Here is a 21,334-nt window from a genome sequence, read left to right as displayed (position 1 = left end):
CATGTGCTTCTTGCCCTGCTCTAACCAAACTTTATATACAGATTTCTAATGGCCTCCTTCATCCAAGGGACTAGAGTTGTTGCTGTACTATAAACTGCAACTGGAACTAAGGACAATTTCGTCTTCTGAGGCTTGTGGCTGATTGCACCTGCTGCTCTTCAATCTGTGCTGGTCTCCATAGCGCACAAAGTACATCATGGAGAGATGAGAACCAAAAAAATACCTTTGTGATCTCTATTGGTGGCCAGGGATGGATGTGCAGGATCATGATGCTGTCCGTTCTTGCCACTACTGCATGAAAAGGGTCAAATCTGTTAATATCTGGCCATGGTAATCTGTTGTGTAATTTCAGGTATCCCGGATGTATGCGGAAAATACCTGAGCCAAGTTACGTAGAACAGTACATTTCCAGAAATACCCAGATATTGGCGTACACAGACATATACAGGAATCCATTAAATTTCATGGACATACACAGCTGAAACACTGATGGCTGTCAGGTGTGAAGACCTTTCATATGTCATTGACCATCAGTTAAGCTGCTTGCTGTGTTCTCAGATGGAGGGAGGGGGGTGAGCCTGGGAAGTTTCACAAAACAGCCTCAAAATCGTTTTAACACTACTGAACTCTAATATAGTCAGTGTTATCATTTTTTTCAGCCATTAGAGAATATATCTATGTATGAATTATTATTTGAAGGCATCCTCTCTACCCAACTTAATTTTTCTTTCCATATTATTTCACAGAAATGAAGACCTGGTCCTTTACTAGTGTAGAGGACATTTGTAGTTTCTCTGTAAAGGCTGTACAAATACTAGAAATCATGAAATAATTGGGAATCATGTAACCAACAGTACATTTCATTTATCCATTATAACTTTTATGTTGTTTTGGTCGCTTGGCTGTTTCCTTATAAAGGTCCAGAAATTCAAGTTTTTCGTCAGGTGTGTGATGTTCTTTTTTAATATGATTGTCATTACTTTTCTATCTTGCCCCCAGCCAATCACTGCATTGCTTATCATGGTTTTGAGTATCGATATATATCGGTCCTTTCCAATGAACACAAGAACACAGTAATCTCACATAACTTAATCCAGATATTTTAATCAAATCCGCAAATTTATTTGAAGAGCCAAATTAGCCAGAGATCAGTTGTCACGATTAGAAGATCTGGCATTTGTCAAATCATCTCATATGTATTAAGAGACAGACATGACAAAGATTGACTAAACTAAAAAACAGTCTGCTTACAAATATAATTTAAGAACACTTCAATTTAACAGTCTCGAGTGCAAAGGCGCTACATGCTTTTGATGTAAAATTAGAAACACAAGTCTTTCTTATAACTATGAAGTAAACTTTAGTATTAAACTTACTCTGGAACATAACCTGGGGGCTGTTCCATAAACCAAGATTAGAGTATAAGCCAGGCTTATTTCGGTTAGTCAGGCTTATTTTTGGTAGATTCGGTTTCATAAATCAAACTTAAAAAAGTTCAAACTCAGTTACCCTGGCAACTTATGCTGGGAAACTAGCCTGGTCCAGGGCAGGCTAACTGTCAGGCTAAGCCTCAGTTGTTACACAGATCCTCTAACACTGACCAACAAGAACAAAATGATATTACCACTGACACTCTCTCATACCATTATTGGACTTTATTAACCATTATTAGTCCAAACATAAATACACAGTATACAGAAAATCAACTTAAATAAGGCTACAATGATAAATTAGACAATATAGACTTATGAATACATTTCTCTCTGGTTTGTTTGGCAGCTGTAGTATATGTTTATGATTATTAGAAGAACATTAGAACACAATAAAAAAAAAAGCTTTGTAAAGCAGAAGTTAAAATCACAAAATAAAAAATAAATAATTACAAAAGCACAGTATGAATTTTAACTGGTAAGATGAATATATATATATATATATATATATATATATATATATATATATATATATATATATATATATATATATATATATATATATATATATATATATAGCCTATATTATGTACTTTATTATGTCTTTCAATTCAAACACATTTAACACAATTATACAAATTGACAGTTCCTTTAAAGACATCATATTTTCCCCCAATAAATATTCCTTATTTTTCCTTCTACTTTTTTTCTTTTGTGATAATACCCACCAACACACATGATTAGAACAATAACCAAGAAGTACATAGTTAGACACTTTTACATATGATTTAAGGGGGAAAAGACAAAAAACAATAAATAAATATTAATACAAATTTAACATTCACATATTTATATCAAACTCTTATAATGACACATAATTCCTAATAGTTATTCAAGTAATATTATTTGAATATCAAATATTCAATATAAAATAAGCAAATAAATAAAATAACAAATAGCCTAGAAATAAAAGGGAGGGAGGGCTATATAAAAATGTAGTTAATGTAGACTAATATATATTCCTTTATTTTATGGAATATTCTTTGATTTTAGAGTTGCACATATCTTTTCAAAATGTATACATTTGCTCTTAATTTCATGTTATCCTCTTCATAATGTAAAGTACATTAAGAATATATTATATTATATGTATAATATATAAAAAATACATTCTAGAAACTAAATCTAACCACTTATTTAAAACTGGGGATTCTTGCTTTATCCAAAAAATTATTGCATTAAAAGCTGTAATTCTCAGCATTCTAAATAAATATACATCATATTTATTAAGTAGCATAGGTCCTATACCCAAAACTATATTTTGTATCTTTATATATTTAGTTTCTTAAAAAAAATCTTCCCTGAATTAAGCTACTTCTGTTCACTGAAGTACTTCTGTTCGCTAGAAGTTCACTGCAACTTATCCAACATCCTAAAGATAAATTATTATAATTAGAAGATATTTCTAGTGTTATAAAATATCGCATATTAATTTTCCAAGCAAAATGTATATTTTAGTCAGAATTATTGCGCTCCTATTTGCCGCGCATGCGCGCAGCGGCGCTCGTTCAATATGAAGATTAGCAGTAAAATGGATACATTTGCTCGACTTTCTAACATTTACAGATGGAGAATATAACTGTAAAATGTAAGTTTTGCACTGAGAAAAAAAAAAAAAACATGTCACAAACGCATAAAACAGCACAAAATATAGGCTGTTTGATGGTGGATCGATTTGATCCACGATCGACCTCTAGGGCTGCTTCAGAAACGCGTGCACACGCAATTATCTAGACTTGGGCTGCGTTCAGCCCCGACAAAACGTTGCACAACGTTTTTTAAACAGAAACGGTGATGCGTTGAACACACTGTTCTGATAACGCAAGAGTTGCAACTATGGCAGCTGAGAAGGCCATTATTTGTGTTCTTTGTGAATAATTTTCGGAGCCTGATGAAGTCGGTATAAATATGTGTTTAATACTACAAAATATGCCCGATGTTACAGTTACTGCACTTGCCGCCCAGAACAAAAGAGAGAACATCCCAATCGAGTGAAGGGATTGCTGAAACTGAAATGGAAGCACACACCTAATTCAGACTAAAACACATCTATTTAGCCTCACATACTGACTTTATTTGTAGTTCATACTGTTTTAATACCCTGTATTTTCTTTCTCATTTTTAGGAAAAACACTTAATTACCATTGTTTATTTCTATACTTGCAATGAAGCTAAAAATATAAACAACTACATCATTATGTTGATATCCTATATTTTTTACAATAAAACTTTCGACAAACATGTCTTCTAATATCCTCAGTTGTTGCGTATACCGAACTGCATCAAACAAATTTGTAAATTACTTTCCTTGAACCCATTTTGCGAGTTCACTTTAATACCACTTGCTTTATATACATGTTGCTGCTGATTGGACTTTAGTTCTGACACACCCACCAAACAAGAGAAAACGTATCTCAAACCCCGTTGCACACCGGTGCACGCCGTTTCCAGGAAACATGACGTTCAACCCGGAAACCGTAGCAAAACGTTGCGCACCGTTTTGAACTTGAACATGCCCTTGATAAACCTGGATCAAATTAGTGAGATTGCGTGAACTTCAATTACCTTTTATGGAACCACTTTAGCCCCAACTTATTTGTTAGGCTCATTCAAGTCCGGTTTTGGAGTTTAATCCCCGCTTAAGCGGCTTTTATGGAACAGCCCCCTGCTCTGGAGTAGACTACGTTCAGAGAATACGTCACGATTGTTACGTCCCAGATGTAACGTTTGCCTAGGGTGAAGGAGTAATAGTGAAAAAGAAAAAAAGATTTTGGGTGAGAGATTGTGCCTGGCCCTTCCCCGCATGGGAGACATATCAAATTCCAGTTCAACAAGGTTTATTTACAAAAAATGTAAATAACAAAGTAACTCTCAAGGAAGCAAAAAAGGCATCTGGGGTGTATTCCAGAAAGCAAGGTTATCTTACCGTCAAACATACCCTGAACTCTTGGTTGATTCACCCAAACCTTGCTTACTCAAGGTGGTTCCAAAAACGCGTCCAGGAGTAAGTTCATCCAAGTCAGGGTATGTTCGTGGTTAACACATAAGACATTCTCAACAGAGATGAATCGACGAGTCACCATGGAAACGGACGCTAAGAAAAAGTGTGCCATAATAATTATTTCTTCTTCTTTTGTTTATTTACATAGTGCATATCACCACCTATTTGGTGGTTGTGCGATCGTTTTTCAATCTTTCCATTTAGTAATCTTTAATCATTGTGAATAAAAACTATATTGTTTATTTGATGCTAATTATATAATAAAAATAAAGACTGATTAAACTAAATTACAGTTTGCTTACAAAGATAACATGGCTGTAAAGTTTTTTTTGTTTAGTCATTTTGCTTTCACATCACTTTAAAGGTAAGATGTATTATATATCATATTATATCATGTATTTTATTATAGAAACACATTAAAGCAGAGAAAATGTCCTGTTGCAAAAAAAAAAAAAAAAAGTTATCAACGGAGATCAACGATGTGTTACAAATATATAGCTATATATTAGAAAAAAAATTAACATTACTTTGTTTTAATAGTGCTTTATATATCGATATAACTATATATATATATGATATTGTGCGCAATCTGCCACGCCCACTGGAGCCTCATCAATATAGCACGCCTGCGCTGAACACCTGTCACGATTAGCCACGCACTTCCTGGTTGATTACGGACTCCATTTCCCATCATGCATCTCCCTGGACTGATTACACCATACACCTGGGGCATGTTCAAGTTCAAAACGGACCTTAAAGAAACAGAGCTATTTGATCGAATTTAAGAATAATCAAGAATATATACTTTATTTATTTATTTATTTTTTTGTTTTTTTTTGTTTTGTTATTACGTGTTAGTAGAAATCCGCATTGAAGCTCCACACCCCAAACAGTTGGTGGCGGTAATGCAACAAATTGGTATGCCAACCGCCAATAAAAAGAAGAAGAAGAAGAAGAAGAAGTTCAAAACGGTGCGCAACGTTTTGCTATGGTTTCCGGGTTGAACGTCATGTTTCCTGGAAACGGCGTGCACCGGTGTGCAACGGGGTTTGAGATGCGTTTTCTCTTGTTTGGTGGGTGTGTCAGAACTGCAGTCCAATCAGCAGCAACATAAAGCACGTGGTATTAAAGTGAACTCGCACAATGGGTTCAAGGAAAGTATTAAATTTACAAATGTGTTCGATGCAGCTCGGTATAGGCAACAACTGAGGATATTAGAAGACATTTTTGTCTAAAGTTTTATTGTAAAAAATATAGGATATCAGCATAATGATGTAGTTGTTTATATGTTTAGCTTCATTGCAAGTGTATTGGTATAAACAATGGTAATTAAGTGCTTTTCCTAAAAATGAGAAAGAAAATACAGGGTATTAAAACAGTATGAACTACAAATAAAGTCAGTATGTGAGGCTAAATAGATGTGTTTTAGTCTGAATTAGGTAAGATGTGTGCTTCCATTTCAGTTTCAGCAATCCCTTCACTCGATTGGGATGTTCTCTTTTGTTCTGGGCGGCAAGTGCAGTAACTGTAACATCAGGCATATTTTGTAGTATTAAACACATATTTATACCGACTTCATCAGGCTCTGAAAATTATTCACAAAGAACACAAAGAATGGCCTTCTCAGCTGCCATAGTTGCAACTCTTACATCATCAGAACAGTGTGTTCAACGCATCACCGTTTCTGTTTAAAAAACGTTGTGCAACGTTTTGCCAGGGCTGAACGCAGCCCTGCACTGCGCTGATTACACACACACCTGGGGCTCGTTCTTCGTACGTTGCTTATTACATCCGAGATCAAATGACACATCCAAGATGATATCATCGTGCTAATCATGATCCGGCTAATTGGGTTCTTCGAACACACCTGTTGTTTATGATTAGTATCGCTGGATTGAGTTATCTGAGATAACTGCGCGTTCATGCGCTGGTTTAAAAGGAGATATGTATCGATAGTAGAAACATTGATCAGCAACGCTGCTATTGGCTGCTCAGCGTGGCCAAAGAGCGCGCACAGTTTTTCTCCTCAGCAGAGCAAGATAGTCGAAGTTTATTCGGAATTTTAATGTTTAATCAAAACGCCAGGGAACACCTCAAAGTCTGCAAAAGCCAGGAGAGAGGGCTGGCAAAAAGTAGCAGACAATTTAAATCCGTTAGAAGTGGCCACGTTAGATGTTTTTATCACTTATTAGCCTATATTTTTGTATTTTAATAATTTCATAATTACTTTGTTCATTGTAATGTAAGAGTCACCACACTAGAACATGGGAACAAATAAAAGTGAAGTACAAAAATATTCTATATAATGGTAATTTTTAGTTATATTATAGTCTCTTCTATAAAAGGCACTGTTAAATAAATGGTTGTCTGTTTATAAAAGCAACCAAGAAAAAGGCTGAAAAAAAAAAAAGATCTTAGTAGCCTACACTGTAAAATATTTTTTGCTGCATTAAATTAAGGCCGTATAGTCATTTCAGCTGTTAAATCTTGAGTAATGATGAATTGCTTTGACTTGTGAAAGTGAAAACTGATAAACTTATTCATGTAAAAATATTTGGCCATGAGTTATTGATCACATTTTTCCAGAGTGTAGTTCATTGTAATGACATTGTGTTTTCCTCTTTTGTGCACTTTTACATAATACACCAACACTTGTATCTGTTCCCAAGAAAGTGGTGGCTGAAATATGTGCAGTAAGTGGACATTTTCTAACTTTCCAAAGGAAAGAAAGTACAAGACTTTGTAATGTCCATTTGTTTCCACTGCACTGGACAGTGAATAAACCCTCTCAGATAACTGTCATATGGAGGAACTAGCCTACCTGCAAGTGCATAAATAACTTTACTTAATTTATACTTGTATGCTTTATGGCTGCAATATAAGTTGCAGGATTCCACATCTACAGAAAGGCCTACAGAAGAGTCTGCACAGACAGAGGAGACTTATGGCCTACAGGTGGGCAGTATATAGCCAACTTTTCCTTTTTTTGTTGCATGAGGCATGTGTCTAATATCTCTTGTTACAAAGAACAATTGAAATAAAACTCAAGGAACTAAGCATATTTGTCTTTTATTAAACAGTTAATGAAAAGTGTTTTTTTTTTTGTGGCAATTGTTGTGTAATATGGCACATGCAACAATGTCACAGGCCCTGTCAGGTGTGCAACCCTCAGACTTTTCAGACACTGAAATCTTCCCTTTAGTAAGCCAAAGTTCATTTCATTGTGTGCCCTTGTCCTGGCTAGAGCTGCATTGTAACTGGTTTGGGTCAGGGAATGGGGTCATAAAACACCTGTCTGCAGGCAGGAACATGTCATAATCACCTATGAAAAAATGCAGTTCTGTTAGGATCAGCATAAGTGTATGTAATACAGTGAGCTTGATATTTAATTGTGGAACTTTCCTTACCACTTTCAAATAATGTGCATAAATGTGAATCTCTGAAAATTCTTAAGTCATGCACAGATCCTGGCCATTTTGCTTTCACATTTGTGATATGGAAGATTTTTTTATTTTATTTGATATAATATTATTAATCTGGAATATTAAGAATCCCAATAGTAACTGGGCTGCACATTTACATTGTGAACCCCCTTTCTGTTCACATAATCCCCTTCATTGAGGCCTTGATGGCAGTCTATGGTAGCCTATAGTCTATGGTACCAATCACGTTAGTGAAGCTTGAGTGACACATACTGTAATCGGCATGGTCATGATTGCATGATCTTCATAAAAAATTATGATAGCCTAAAAAAAAAAAAAACTGCTTTAAAAAAAAGTCTTCAGTGGCTTGGAAATGCCACAAAAAACCTAAAACTGTTTTTTAAACCTAAAAGCGCCAGGTAAACTCCGAATGACACGACAGACAGCACTTTCCATCAAGTTCTCCGCATCTCCAATAGTGTAAAGGAAAGAGCCACTCGCAAATAATCTTAGGGCAATGCAAACAGTTTGTGCTGTAGTTAAAGCCAGACTCCGACAAGTCGAAAATAAATGTGCGAAAATAAATAAAATTTAATAATGTAAACGACAATCTCACGAGTCACGAGAAAAAATATACATCTCAGAAAGTGCACTATCGCGCTGCGCTGGACTTCCCGTATCAGCTCCGCTTATAAAGCCGGGATCTAATCCTGTTTACATGAAATAAGCCTGCTCCCGAGCAGGTTTAAGCTTGCGCACCTGTTGCTATGACAACAAGTCCAGGATGAGCTTCGAAGAAACAAACAATCCAAGATCATGCCAAATTGTCAACAATCAAATCCAGCTGTGTTAGCGACGTACGAAGAACGGGCCCCTTGTCTGTTCCTGTATCCTGTTTGTTTGCTGCCTGCCCTGATATCCTGCCTGTTTGTTGACCACGATTTTGCCTGATCTTCTCTGCTATGTTTGCTGGTGTATGACCCTTGCCTGGTGACTACTCTGTTTAATAAAGACAAGCTGCACTTGGATCTGAATGACTCCTATGCTTCGTAACAACACCTCTGAAGTAAACTAACCCTGGAACAGATCCTGCTCCGGAGCAGGTTATGTTCAGAGAGTAAGTTGCTACGGCTACTTACATACCCTGAAAGTTACCTCCATTTTTGGAATTGGAAGTTGAGGTTATCCGCTTAAAGGCCCCCTGAAATCAAAATTTAAGTTTTTTAGCTCTTGGGATGAATACGTTAGCCTTAATGTTATGAATAAGCTGGTGTGTTCCAAAACAGTGACAAAATTTGCATTTAGGAGATATAAGCATTCAAAACTTACAGTCTCTCACTTCCACTAAAATGGATCATGTATTTTTTATGACGTCACCACGGACTTCAGCTGCTCATCACATCTTCTGTCCAATCAAATGCCCTCTAGAATCTGAAGCATCCCGCCCCCTCTGCTATAAATACCACCTGGCCAAAACGACCGTGGCTGTACCTGACTGTACGTTGGGTAGTAAACGTGTGCTCAGTGTCAGCTGCTCATGTGTCACCGGGTGACATGGAAGAAACGTTGGAAGCGGAACGAGTTCCCCTGGGGGGAGACTTCCGGTGCGACACCAGGCCTGTCATGGCCGACCGTATTGACGAGCGGCAGCTGCAGTGGCTAATCTAGCGGCCATTGGAGCACGTGTCTCCAACGGGGGATTTAAAAGCGGCGTTTTGAAGAGGCACGGGAGGCTGAGGTGGAAGGCAGAGTGGTCGCGATCGGGCAGCAGGTGAGAGAGAGAGAGGCCGAGGCCGAGGCAGGGAAAGGTGGAGCAGGGAAAGGCGGAGGAGGGGAAGAGAGGCAGAAGCGATGAGGCAGGAACAGAAGCAGAGACGGGAAAGATAAAGTGCGGCTGAAGTGCGGGGCACGATTAGAGGTCTGCACGGGCTTTAAACTGAAGCCCGAACCCGGCCCGTACCCGCGATCATTTAACCCGACCCGACCCGACAATTACATTTACATGTTAAGCCCGAACCCGACCCGTTTTCTTCTCGCTAATATTTTAAAATAATATTTTAAATAAAAGTGCTTAAAAAAAACATTTCATTTGTATATATATATATATACACAAACGAAATGTTTTTTTTAAAGCACTTTTATTTAAGTTATTGCTGTTGTTTATTTAATTTGTTTTAAAATTCACATTTCATCCAGAGCGGTTTCTTCTCGCTTTGCAATGTTTTCGCTTTCTTCTCGATGTGCAATGTGTGCATAGGCTACACAGACCACAGACACACAGGCTCTCTCTCTCAAATTTGAGAGAGAGAGCCTGTGTGTCTGTGGTCTGCGTAGCCTACTATGCACACATTGCACATCTGCGCACGCAACTTTCTCTCTCGCGCGTGCCGGTCACCACAACACAGCAAGCAGGCAAAGCACACGGCACGCAAACTATATATAGCCTATTTAGTTTTTCTTAGTTACAAACCAGAACCCAACCCGAACCCGAGGCTGTTCAATAAACATTAACCCGAACCCGACCCGAAACCCGCACATTTTTCGGGACCCGTCGGGCTGACCTCTAGGCACGATTGAGATCGAGAACGGACAAGAGACTGGCCAGTAGGACTGGGAGAACGGAACGAGCGCAAGCATTGTTGGATATACAGATCACGACGAGATGGAGTGAAGGTATACTTTTCACTGTGAAGTGGTGTGTCATTGCAGTGTCTGAAGATTGAAGTGAGCACGTGTGAAGATTTACAGTGGTTTGCATGCACGAGTATGGGAAAATTAAACGCTATCAGCACTCTGAAATCTTTGTTGGGGATCGTCTAGCCCGGTGGGGCGTCAGGAAATAATTTGAACTGCTGTGGGTAAAGCTTTGTACAGGTGTCCCAGTTCATGCCGCTGTGGTAAAGGAAGGAGAAGTTCAGCGCTGTGTGTCGTTGTGAAGATCTGCATTCTGCCATTGCTGTCCTGTAGTAAGAGAAGACTCAGTTATTAACTGCTGGATTCTGTACTCACCATTGTTGTTCTATGAACAGAGAGATCCCGTTATTCGCCGCTGCATTCTGCCATTGATGTCCTGTAGTAAGAGAAGACTCAGTTATTAACTGCTGGATTCTGTAATCACCTTTGCTGTTCTGTGAACAGAGAGATCCCGTTATCCGCCGCTGCATTCCGCCTGCTGCTGCCCTGTGAAAGAAAGATGACACTCAGTTATCTGATGCTGTCTTGTAAAAAGAGAAAGCCCACTGTCTGCTATGAACATAGATCCTGTTATCCGCCGCTGCAATCTACCATTGCTGTCCTGTGGGAAGAGAAGACTCAGTTATTAACTGTTGGACTTTGTCCCCCCACACTGCTGTTCAGTAAAAGGAGATGACCAACTGCCGGCTGGCCTGAGTCTTCCTCCATCCAAGACTCCCTCGACCTGCTTCAACGAGCGGCCCCTACGAGGAGTTCTGCATCAGTGACATTCCCTTAAAGTTGTTTTTACATTCAATAAAAAGAATCAAGCTTTTATATCACGTCATTGTCCGGTCTCGTGGTGTGTTTGGTGTAGCTCCTCCGGAGTGGTGGTTGTCCTCGGCACTAGACCGGTGACACATGCTCATCTGTTCCATCAGTTAACTCGGAGTTACTGGAGTATATACTCCGGGTTATTGTTTACTTTGAGTCGGAGTGACTGTCAGGCATGTCTGAAAGCGAATTACTTTAGAAAACTGGATCAGCGCTGACTCTGTTTTGAACGATTCACTTTGATTTGGTGAACTGGTACGACCGGTTCACAAAAAAAGAACTAGTTCAAAAGAATGATTCGTCACGAACCGGACATCACTACCATTGTCACGTCACGGAGCAACATGGGTTGGAGATGTGTGTTCGGTTGTTCAAATGCTCGAGTTTTATTCCGTTTTCAGAATGAAATGGCTAGAATTTATTCACACCTCTAACGTTACTATTGAATCCAACGTATCAGCGCTCGGATTCATTTCCATGGTGCTGTCAAGTACGACTTGCTGTCTGTGATGTAAACTAAACGCTATTGACTATTTGAAGAGGGGGAGAACCCTTTTAATATGTCCCGCCTTAGCTTCCTGTTTCAGTGGAAATTACGTCAACGCATCATACAAAGCTGAGAGTTTCAAGGCACTTCAGTGGGCCTTTAAACATACCCGGGCATGTCACATAACCTGTTTTCTGGAATGCCCCAGCACACAACATCTAACACAATATACACTATTATAATAACAATTCATTTAAATAAGCATGGAATGTAGCCTACCACTATGGTCATTTACACACCCTGAAAGTTACCTCAGTTTTTGGAACCAAAGGTTGAGGTTAAAAATAAATAAATAATTTAATTTAATTAATTTTGAGATTATACAGGTTTACATTAAGCAGGTAGGTACTAAGCTTGGTAAGTTTTAACAATATGTATACCAGAAATTTCTTACAGATGCTCATTTTTGTACTGTAGGTACATACATTCCTTGGTATATTATAACAAAGTAAGGTAAATATGATTCTAGTGTATCAGGCAGGACAGATATATGAGAGCAACATGTCAATTTCATTAGCAATGATAACAGGACCTGGGTGAATATTTTCACGTAGATAGTGACAGGACGTCATCTGCCAGACATCGAAGTATATTACTCCATCAATATCTCTGAACATCTCCTGCATCACTGTATTCATCATCTGTATTGTATACCAATCACTCTGAAAAATGTCCTGTAACAAAACAGATCAGTAACAGACAATACTACAAGCATTAATATTAACTTGGTTTAGATAAACTACATTGTTTGCATTTTCTACCAGAAACAGTGCTGAGTAGGTTACTTAATTTGTTGTCTCGTGAGCTTAGAATTATAAGGTTCTATCTCCACTTTTGGTCGAAATTGAGTTTTTGACATAATCTGATCCATTAGGTGTTTATTAATGCCTGTGTGGTGTTACTTTTGTAAAAAAAATATTTTGTTACTAGTTATTAATAAAATAAAAAGGTTCCATCTCACAAAACATAAACCGAGTTGGGATTATAAGGTTCTATCTCCAGTAGATTCAATATCCAATCAAAACCCTGAATGAACACGGACGGACCAATCAAAACCCACCTCTTAGCTCTGTAGCCTGGACACAGAGCTCAGGGCTGGACATTAGCCTGGACATTTGAAGCCGGCAAAAGATGGCATTTCCATCTTTCTATCTTTATAACGAATCAATCGTTCTTTCTTTCTCTCTTACTAATCTATCTATCTATCTATCTATCTATCTATCTATCTATCTATCTATCTTCAATCTATCTATCTATCTATCTATCTATCTATCTTCAAACTGTTTCTATCTATCTTCAAACTTTATCTATCTATATATATATCCTTAATAACTATTCCATCTTTCTTTCTTTTTAACTAATCCATCTTTCTATCTTTCTAACTAATCTTTCTTTCTTTCTTTCTTTCTTTCTAACTAATCCATCTTTCTTTCTTCCTAACTAATCTATCTTTCTTTCTAACTAATCCATCTTTCTTTCTTCCTAACTAATCTATCTTTCTTTCTAACTAATCCATCTTTCTTTCTTTCTTTCTTTCTTTCTTTCTTTCTTTCTTTCTTTCTAATCCATCTTTCTTTCTTTCTTTCTTTCTTTCTTTCTCTTTCTTTCTTTCTTTCTCTTTCTAACTAATCTATCTTTCTTTCTAACTAATCTTTCTTTCTTTCTTTCTAACTAACTAATCCATCTTTCTTTCTTTCTTTCTTTCTAACTAATCCATCCATCCATCTTTCTTTCTTTCTTTCTTTCTTTCTAACTAATCCATCTTTCTTTCTTTCTTTCTTTTTAACTAATCCATCTTTCTATCTTTCTAACTAATCTTTCTTTCTTTCTAACTAATCCATCTTTCATTTTTTAAAATGTTTCAGAGCACAGAGGGGGTGGGGGTGGTGGATGCATCAGGATGCATCCATGTCCATGTTCTTTGAAAATAATTTTTATTTTTTTTCTTACAAACTTGCTTGGCTTTGATGTATACTATACTATTACAGTGAGGAAAATAAGTATTTGAACACCCTGCTATTTTGCAAGTTCTTCCACTTAGAAATCATGGAGGGGTCTGAAATTGTCATCGTAGGTGCATGTCCACTGTGAGAGACATAATCTAAAAAAAAAAAAAATCCAGAAATCACAATGTATGATTTTTTAACTATTTATTTGTATGATACCGAGTCATATGGACTACTTTGATTGTACTCTGGTACCAATCCACTTTCATTCTGCAAAACCATGGAAGACAACCATACAGGTTTGTAATGACAGAATATGACTGAAACACCTTTAAGGAATGGAATGTGGCATGAATTGGATAATGAAGTGACACCTCAGCGCATGCATATTTGTGTGTCTAGACTTTAAATATAAAGACAGCAGGACAAATGTACCATTTCAAATACAAGACAGAAATATTATTGAAAATGGAGTAGGATTGGAAAATGAGCAATTGTACCTTTAATCCTGCAGTGTTTCCAGACTTGATGATGACCAGAGTTGGGTATAACGCATTACAAAGTAACGCGTTACTGTATTCTAATTACTTTTCGTGACAACGCAGTAATGTAACTCATTACATTTAAAATAAATGTAATTTGATTACAGTTACTGATGTCAATAAAATTAAGTTACTTGCGTTACAAATGTATTGTTAAGAAAAAATATTAAAGTACATAAATTAAAATGCATTTCTAATAACGTTTTGGGGCGGCTGCGTCAGTTATTGAACATGCCGCAAAGACCCGCCCCCTTAGTTACTGTCGCTATGTCCGACAAGCTACGACGTTCTCACGCCACACACCATGTTCTCACACAGTGAAAAATACATCGCGGAGCAGAGAGGAGACTGACAACACGCTGACAGACAGGACAGACCAGGTTACTTTTCGGTGACGTTTGATATTAAACATATTAAACAAAGTCTCACCTTTCAAATTTGGTAATTTTTTAAAAGAAATTTAAACAATAAATACCGTTTTGTGGCTCTTTAATGTGTCGTGACAGATCGCTGTAGAGCATCAGTTAAAGCTGCTCGTGAACCGATCATCTCTTCCTTCTAGTTAATTTATAGCCTCAAATAAACATGAACAAACATAAGAAGGAATGTTGTTTTAACCACGGAAAGGCGTCAGTACACTCCGATTTTCAAGTTCAAATCCTCCCATGTTAATCTACTAACTAATCAAGCTCCCTGCGAAGGGTCAAATTATTATTTTTTATATATAAAATGTACTGGAGAGCTCGTGCTGCTAAAATAGACGGAGACAAGTGTGGTGGTTGTTTCTGCAAGTGGAAATATAAACATTTTTGTTGAAGAGAGCTGTAGCAGCGTATGTGGTGGAGGAAATGCTGCCCTTGTCGACTGTAGATAAGACATACTGTAGACACATTTAAAAATACTACAGTTTTCATTATAAGGCAAGTTTAAGTTAAGAATGTTAAGTTCTACAAATGCATTGGATCTTTAAGTCAAGTTGCTGTTTTCATATTTCTGTAATATTTTTCAGTCAATTTTAAATTACAGAAAGAACTGAGTTTCACTTTGTAGTGTATTTTTGTAGGTTTTTTCAAACAAATTCTTTTTGAAATTTTGCAATTACATGTTGCAATGAGGAAAAACATTAGTGTAATTTACGTGTGACCTATTTAAGTCTTTACAAACAATTGTCACTTGGTTTAATATTTTGGTGTAATGGCAAGACATTTATGCATTTGTTGAAGTATCCAAATGCTTTTTGGGGCTTCTGTATATTTCAGTTTATATTACTTTTATGACATCAAGTCTTAAATAACATGAGAACATTTTTAAATAAACCCCCACCACCCTCCCATCAATGTCATTTATGAACAACTTGCCTGGCACTTTTCTCTCTAAATACTCAAACCACTGCCTTGTGGTGGAGTCTCCCATCAAGTAGACAATCTTGTTTAAGACAATTTCTCATTTGTGAAGAACTGAACTTGGTTGGGTGTTGCACACAAAATAATTCCAGACGTCTTTCAGATAAAACCCTGCAGGAACGTTGTCATGCCAGATCTGCATCTCTCCATTGTGCCTAAAGCAAAGAAACATTTACCTGAAGAGACTGTGCTGTAATTATGCAAATTCTTAATTCTCTTGCTACTAACTACATTTGATTTTAGATTATATATATATATATATATATATACATATAAATATATAATTCATTTTGAATCCTTTCCCACTTTGTGAAAATTTGCTTGAGCCTCTTGAGTGATGAACCAGTTTGTCACAAGAAAGTTTCTTTGGTCTCTCACACTGCCACACCGTCCCTGTTTTTATATCCTTATACTCACAGCAGCAGTTGCCTTTACTCCAACTTCCATCTGCACCCCACTTAAGATTGCATTGTACTACTTCACTGATCCTGGTTTTATTGGGTCCTGGTCCTTCAAAGTAGCCATTATAGTGGCTGCGTGGAAATGAGGACTCCCTGTATTTTTTAAGAATCTGCACAACCTCACTGGAGTGCTCTAGACGTACATAAACTTGTGCCTGACCTTCCCAGGGCAGAAGAAGAGCAACAGAGTAAGTCCCATTACGGTGATCCACAACCTCACCGTACACACTGGTGTACTGGTTTATGTTATGTGTTACTTTACTTTACTTCAAGAAGAATAGAGAAGGTTAAGTGTAATGCAGAAAACTATCTGTAGGTAAATCCAAATTTAAAGCATATAAAACTATAATATATAAAATGTTGTAAATCAACCATTAACAGGCAAATGAAACTCAGCAAATCAAACTCAGTGTCTTAATTTTTATAAAAATAAATATTATAAAATAATATAAAACAAACACACCTTTAGCTTTGAATTGAATAGCTTTGCTTTGAAAAAATCTCCTCCATATCTTTTCAGGTTCTTGTTGTGGTCTCTGGCTGTGATGGTAACAGAGATCTTTTCTCCCACTTTGTAACTCTCCTTGAGTCCCACAATAGAGAATGTTGAGTGGACTGGGCTTGTGCTCTGATTCAGCTGAATGATTTCTTGATCTGGACCGGGCCAGTCCAGAGCCTAATGTAGCCGGTCCCACTCCTCTTCACTGATTCCCATGTCATGAACGGATATTGCAGATGAGGAATTTGTTTGTATCTGTTTTCCTTTAACACGTGTAGGAATAGGGGGCTGGCATTGTCGTATCTGATGACCACTCTCCAAGAATCTCCATAAAGTCTGAAAGATGACCAAGAAATCAAATTATATTTAAATGTTAGCATTGTATCACAAAACAACAGTGTTGGGGAAAGTTAATTTTAAGCAATATTACAATATTATTTATGTTACTTACTTAGTTTTATGGAAAGTAATGTTACTTTTTTCTCACCTGGCTGAGGCTCGATCTCTTTTTTTTGCAAGTGTTTACCACCATATTGCACTCAACAACAGCCTATATAACTTACACCTTAATTTTCTTTTAAAAACACATTTAGAATATTATTATATTCTGACCCCTAGAGCTATGCCATCCAAAAGATCCCTTGACGTTACAGGTTATACCTACTGTACCTACTGTACAACTCCTTTTATTTAAAGTTGAAAACAATTTAGTAGTTTTAAAAAAACGTTTAAGCAAAATAATTAAACTGAAAAGTGATATGTGTTACTTTAAAAAAAAAGTAACTCAAATATTTATATGTAAATATTTATGTTATGTGTTACTTTACTTGTTACATGAAAAAGAAAACAAATCTGATTATGAAATGCATGTTAATTCTAATGTGTTACCCCCAACACTGCAAAGCAGTTTCCTCAGTGGCGGCCAACCAAGATATTGCCTTTTGTCAGTGAGGTATTGAGGTTGGTCTTTTCTGTTGAGCTGGATACCCTGGTGTGTGTGTCTCTGTGTCACAAAATTGTGAGTAGCTTTCCATGTATTGTGTCTTAGGTATTTTGAAAAGATGAAGTCTCCTTAAGTTCATTTTTACAGATAGCAAATGTGGAATCAGGTATCTAAGTTTATGATTTGCTTTGTGGCAGAAAGGTTTGGTTGTCAAACCAATTGATAATCAAGCAACTTTGAAAACATTTTTCTCAGTTCCAGTGTTGGTGTAGTTACTGTGTTTGGCCTTTGTAGAGCAGTGTTGTGCTACTAATATATTTCTGGATAGTTGTTGGGATGTAGTATTGTTACAGGAGAGGCTTCCTCTCCGCCTCCTCTAGGTCACCAGAGGGAGCTCTCACCAGAATATTGACTGTTGCTATTCGGACTACAAATCCCATAGGCCCTCATACCTGGGACTGATTACACACACACCTGCAACTCATTTCACAAACACTATTTAAGCAGTCAACACACACACCACCATTGCGAAGTCTTGATTTGCTGTGGTGATCATTTCTGAGCGTTTTCTACTGTGGATTATTTTCTGTGTTTGATCTTGGACTGTTTCTCGTTGTTGGATTCCTTGCCGCCCGCCTCGACCTTTTGCCTGTCTTTTGGATTACGATTGTCAGCTGCCTGCCCAGACCTCTTGCCTGTCCTTTCTTCTATGAATGTTTGCTGCCTGTCTCGACCTTGCTTGTACCTGTTTTCGACTCTGTATTAATAAAGTTGCAGATGGATCCTCAATCCGGTGACTCCTCATTACAGAAGACTTCGCCACTAAGCGATCCAGCAGCCATCACGCAATTGTCATCTGAACTATCAGCTCAAGGCCACCAACTCGCCGTACATCAGCACCAACTCGCTCATCTAACCTCTTTGACTGAAGAACTCGTTAAAGCACTACAAGGGCTACGTATGACACCCGCGGAGGGCGCGGCGGCTCCGTCACCTCCTTCCGCTGAAAGCATTCCCACTCCTTCCACCAGTGTGAACCCACGTCTTGCATTCCCCGAAAAATTTGACGGAGACCCAGCGAAATGCAAAGGATTCCTGTTACAATGCTCTCTGTTTGTAAACCAGCAACCTACCTTGTACCCAGCAGATTCGGGCAAGATATCTTTTGTTTGCTCATTGCTAACCGGAAGGGCATTAGACTGGGCTACCGCAGTATGGAGAGATGACGGAACCGCTTTCCCTTCCTTCAATGTATTTCTTCAGCGCTTCAGAGAAGTATTTGAACATCCGGTTGGAGGTAAAAGTGCTGGTGATCAGTTGCTCGCTCTTAGTCAGGGGAGAAGAACGGCGGCAGAATATGCATTGTCATTTCGCACTCTTGCGGCACAAACCAACTGGGGAGAAGATCCGTTAAAACTGCTGTTCAGAAAGGGGTTAAATCTGGAACTCCAAGCTGAATTAGCGTGCCGCGATGAGGGAAGATCACTTAATGAGTTCATTGAACTAACAATTCAAATTGACAATTTAATTCGCTCACGTCGTCCTGCTCGCAACCTGTTCACTGAGACACAAGCACCCCCTCCAGAACCAATGCAGCTTGGTTACACTCATTTAACCCCTGAGGAAAGGGAGCGGCGAATTCAACACCATCTATGCTTGTACTGTGGCCAAGCCGGACATCTGAAGACATCATGCCCCATTCGCCCCAATTCTTCTAGCTCCAAAGCGGTGAGTGAGAGCGGACAGTTAAATTATTCCTCTTCATGTGTTAAAACCCCAGTGAATATAACGGTTCAAGATAGAACTATCTCCACGTTTGCCTTGTTAGACTCAGGTGCTGCTGGCAACTTTATGTCACGTGAATTTGCCCAACAACATAAACTCACTCTAACACGATGTAACTCTTGTCTGGCAGTGGAGGCGCTAGATGGTCGTCCCATTGGAGAGGGGAGGATAACATACATCACCGAGGAGGTCTGCATGCAGGTTGGAGTTTTACACAGAGAGGCTATTAGATTCTATATAATTCATTCCCCTCACAATTCCATTATTCTTGGTCTGCCATGGTTGCGTCAACACAATCCTCATATTTCCTGGAAGGAGGAACAAATCATCCAGTGGGATCCTGCCTGCCATGAACATTGTCTCACCCGCATTAATCCATTGCCGATGCACGAAATGGAAATTAATAAACAGACTCCTGTACTTCAGGGCTTGCCTGCCGAATACTCCGATTTAAGTGAAGCATTCAGTAAAACTAAAGCATCACAATTGCCACCTCATCGTTCCAGTGACTGTGCCATTGATCTGTTACCTGGTGCAACTACCCCTAGGGGAAGAATATTTCCATTGTCACAACCCGAATCAGAATCCATGAAATCTTACATCAAGGAAGAACTGGCTAAAGGCTTCATCAGACCCTCTACATCCCCAGCATCAGCTGGGTTCTTCTTCGTCAAGAAAAAAGATGGTGGTTTGAGACCTTGCATTGATTATCGTGGCCTTAACGACATCACCATTAAATTTCGATATCCCTTGCCATTGGTTCCTACTGCACTCGAACAACTCCGTCAAGCTAGATACTTCACTAAACTCGACCTGCGCAGCGCATATAATCTAATCCGTATTAGAGAAGGAGACGAGTGGAAAACGGCTTTTTCAACATCCTCAGGGCACTACGAATATTTGGTCATGCCATTCGGCCTGGCAAATAGTCCTTCTGTGTTCCAGTCATTCATCAATGATGTCTTCCGTGACATGCTCGACAGATGGGTAATAGTGTACATAGATGATATCCTGATTTACTCCAATTCTCTAGAAGAACACATCCAGCATGTAAGATCAGTACTCCAACGCCTAATCCAGCATCAACTGTACGCCAAGGCAGAGAAATGCGAATTCCACCAAACAGCAACAACCTTCCTGGGATACATCATCAGTCGAGAGGGAGTTGCAATGGATGAGAACAAGGTAAAATCAGTGCTCGACTGGCCTCAACCACGCACAGTGAAGGAACTGCAGAGATTTCTTGGATTTGCCAACTTCTATAGAAGATTCATAAGAGATTTCAGCACGATCGCTGCTCCGCTAACTGCCATGACCAAACGCTCCACGTCACGCCTTTCCTGGTCACCTGATGCTCAGCAAGCATTCAAGGATCTCAAGACACGCTTCACCTCTGCGCCCATTCTCCATCATCCTGATCCAGATCTTCCGTTTATCGTGGAGGTGGATGCCTCCAACACAGGCATAGGGGCCATACTCTCTCAACGCCATGGATCCCCAGCAAAGATGTTTCCATGCGCCTTCTTTTCCAGGAAATTATCCGCTGCAGAGAGAAACTATGATGTCGGCAATCGTGAACTCTTGGCCATGAAAGCCGCCCTAGAAGAATGGCGACACTGGTTAGAGGGGGCACAGCATCCATTTACAGTAATCACTGATCACAAGAATCTGGAATATCTACGTTCAGCTAAACGACTAAATCCTCGTCAAGCAAGGTGGGCCATGTTTTTCACTCGCTTCAATTTCATTGTCACCTACAGACCTGGTTCCAAGAATACCAAAGCTGAT

At 38.5% G+C, this 21,334-nt stretch overlaps 1 pseudogene across 1 annotated transcript; it reads right to left on the bottom strand.

Moving 5' to 3' along the window:
• Positions 1 to 12,293: 12,293 nt before the first annotated feature.
• Positions 12,294 to 17,493, bottom strand: LOC311075553 (NXPE family member 3-like; annotated as a pseudogene). The gene is made up of 5 exons: positions 16,783 to 17,493; positions 16,165 to 16,552; positions 15,814 to 16,013; positions 14,414 to 14,493; positions 12,294 to 12,641 (listed from the first exon to the last, which is right to left on the bottom strand). The product of its transcript is annotated as an NXPE family member 3-like (transcript).
• Positions 17,494 to 21,334: the final 3,841 nt, after the last annotated feature.

The sequence above is a fragment of the Abramis brama genome, assembly GCF_963993115.1.
Source record: "Abramis brama genome assembly, chromosome: 24".
Taxonomy (NCBI): Eukaryota; Metazoa; Chordata; class Actinopteri; order Cypriniformes; family Leuciscidae; genus Abramis; species Abramis brama.
Note: the sequence above shows the minus strand (reverse complement) of the source record. Positions and strands in the feature narration are given on the sequence as shown.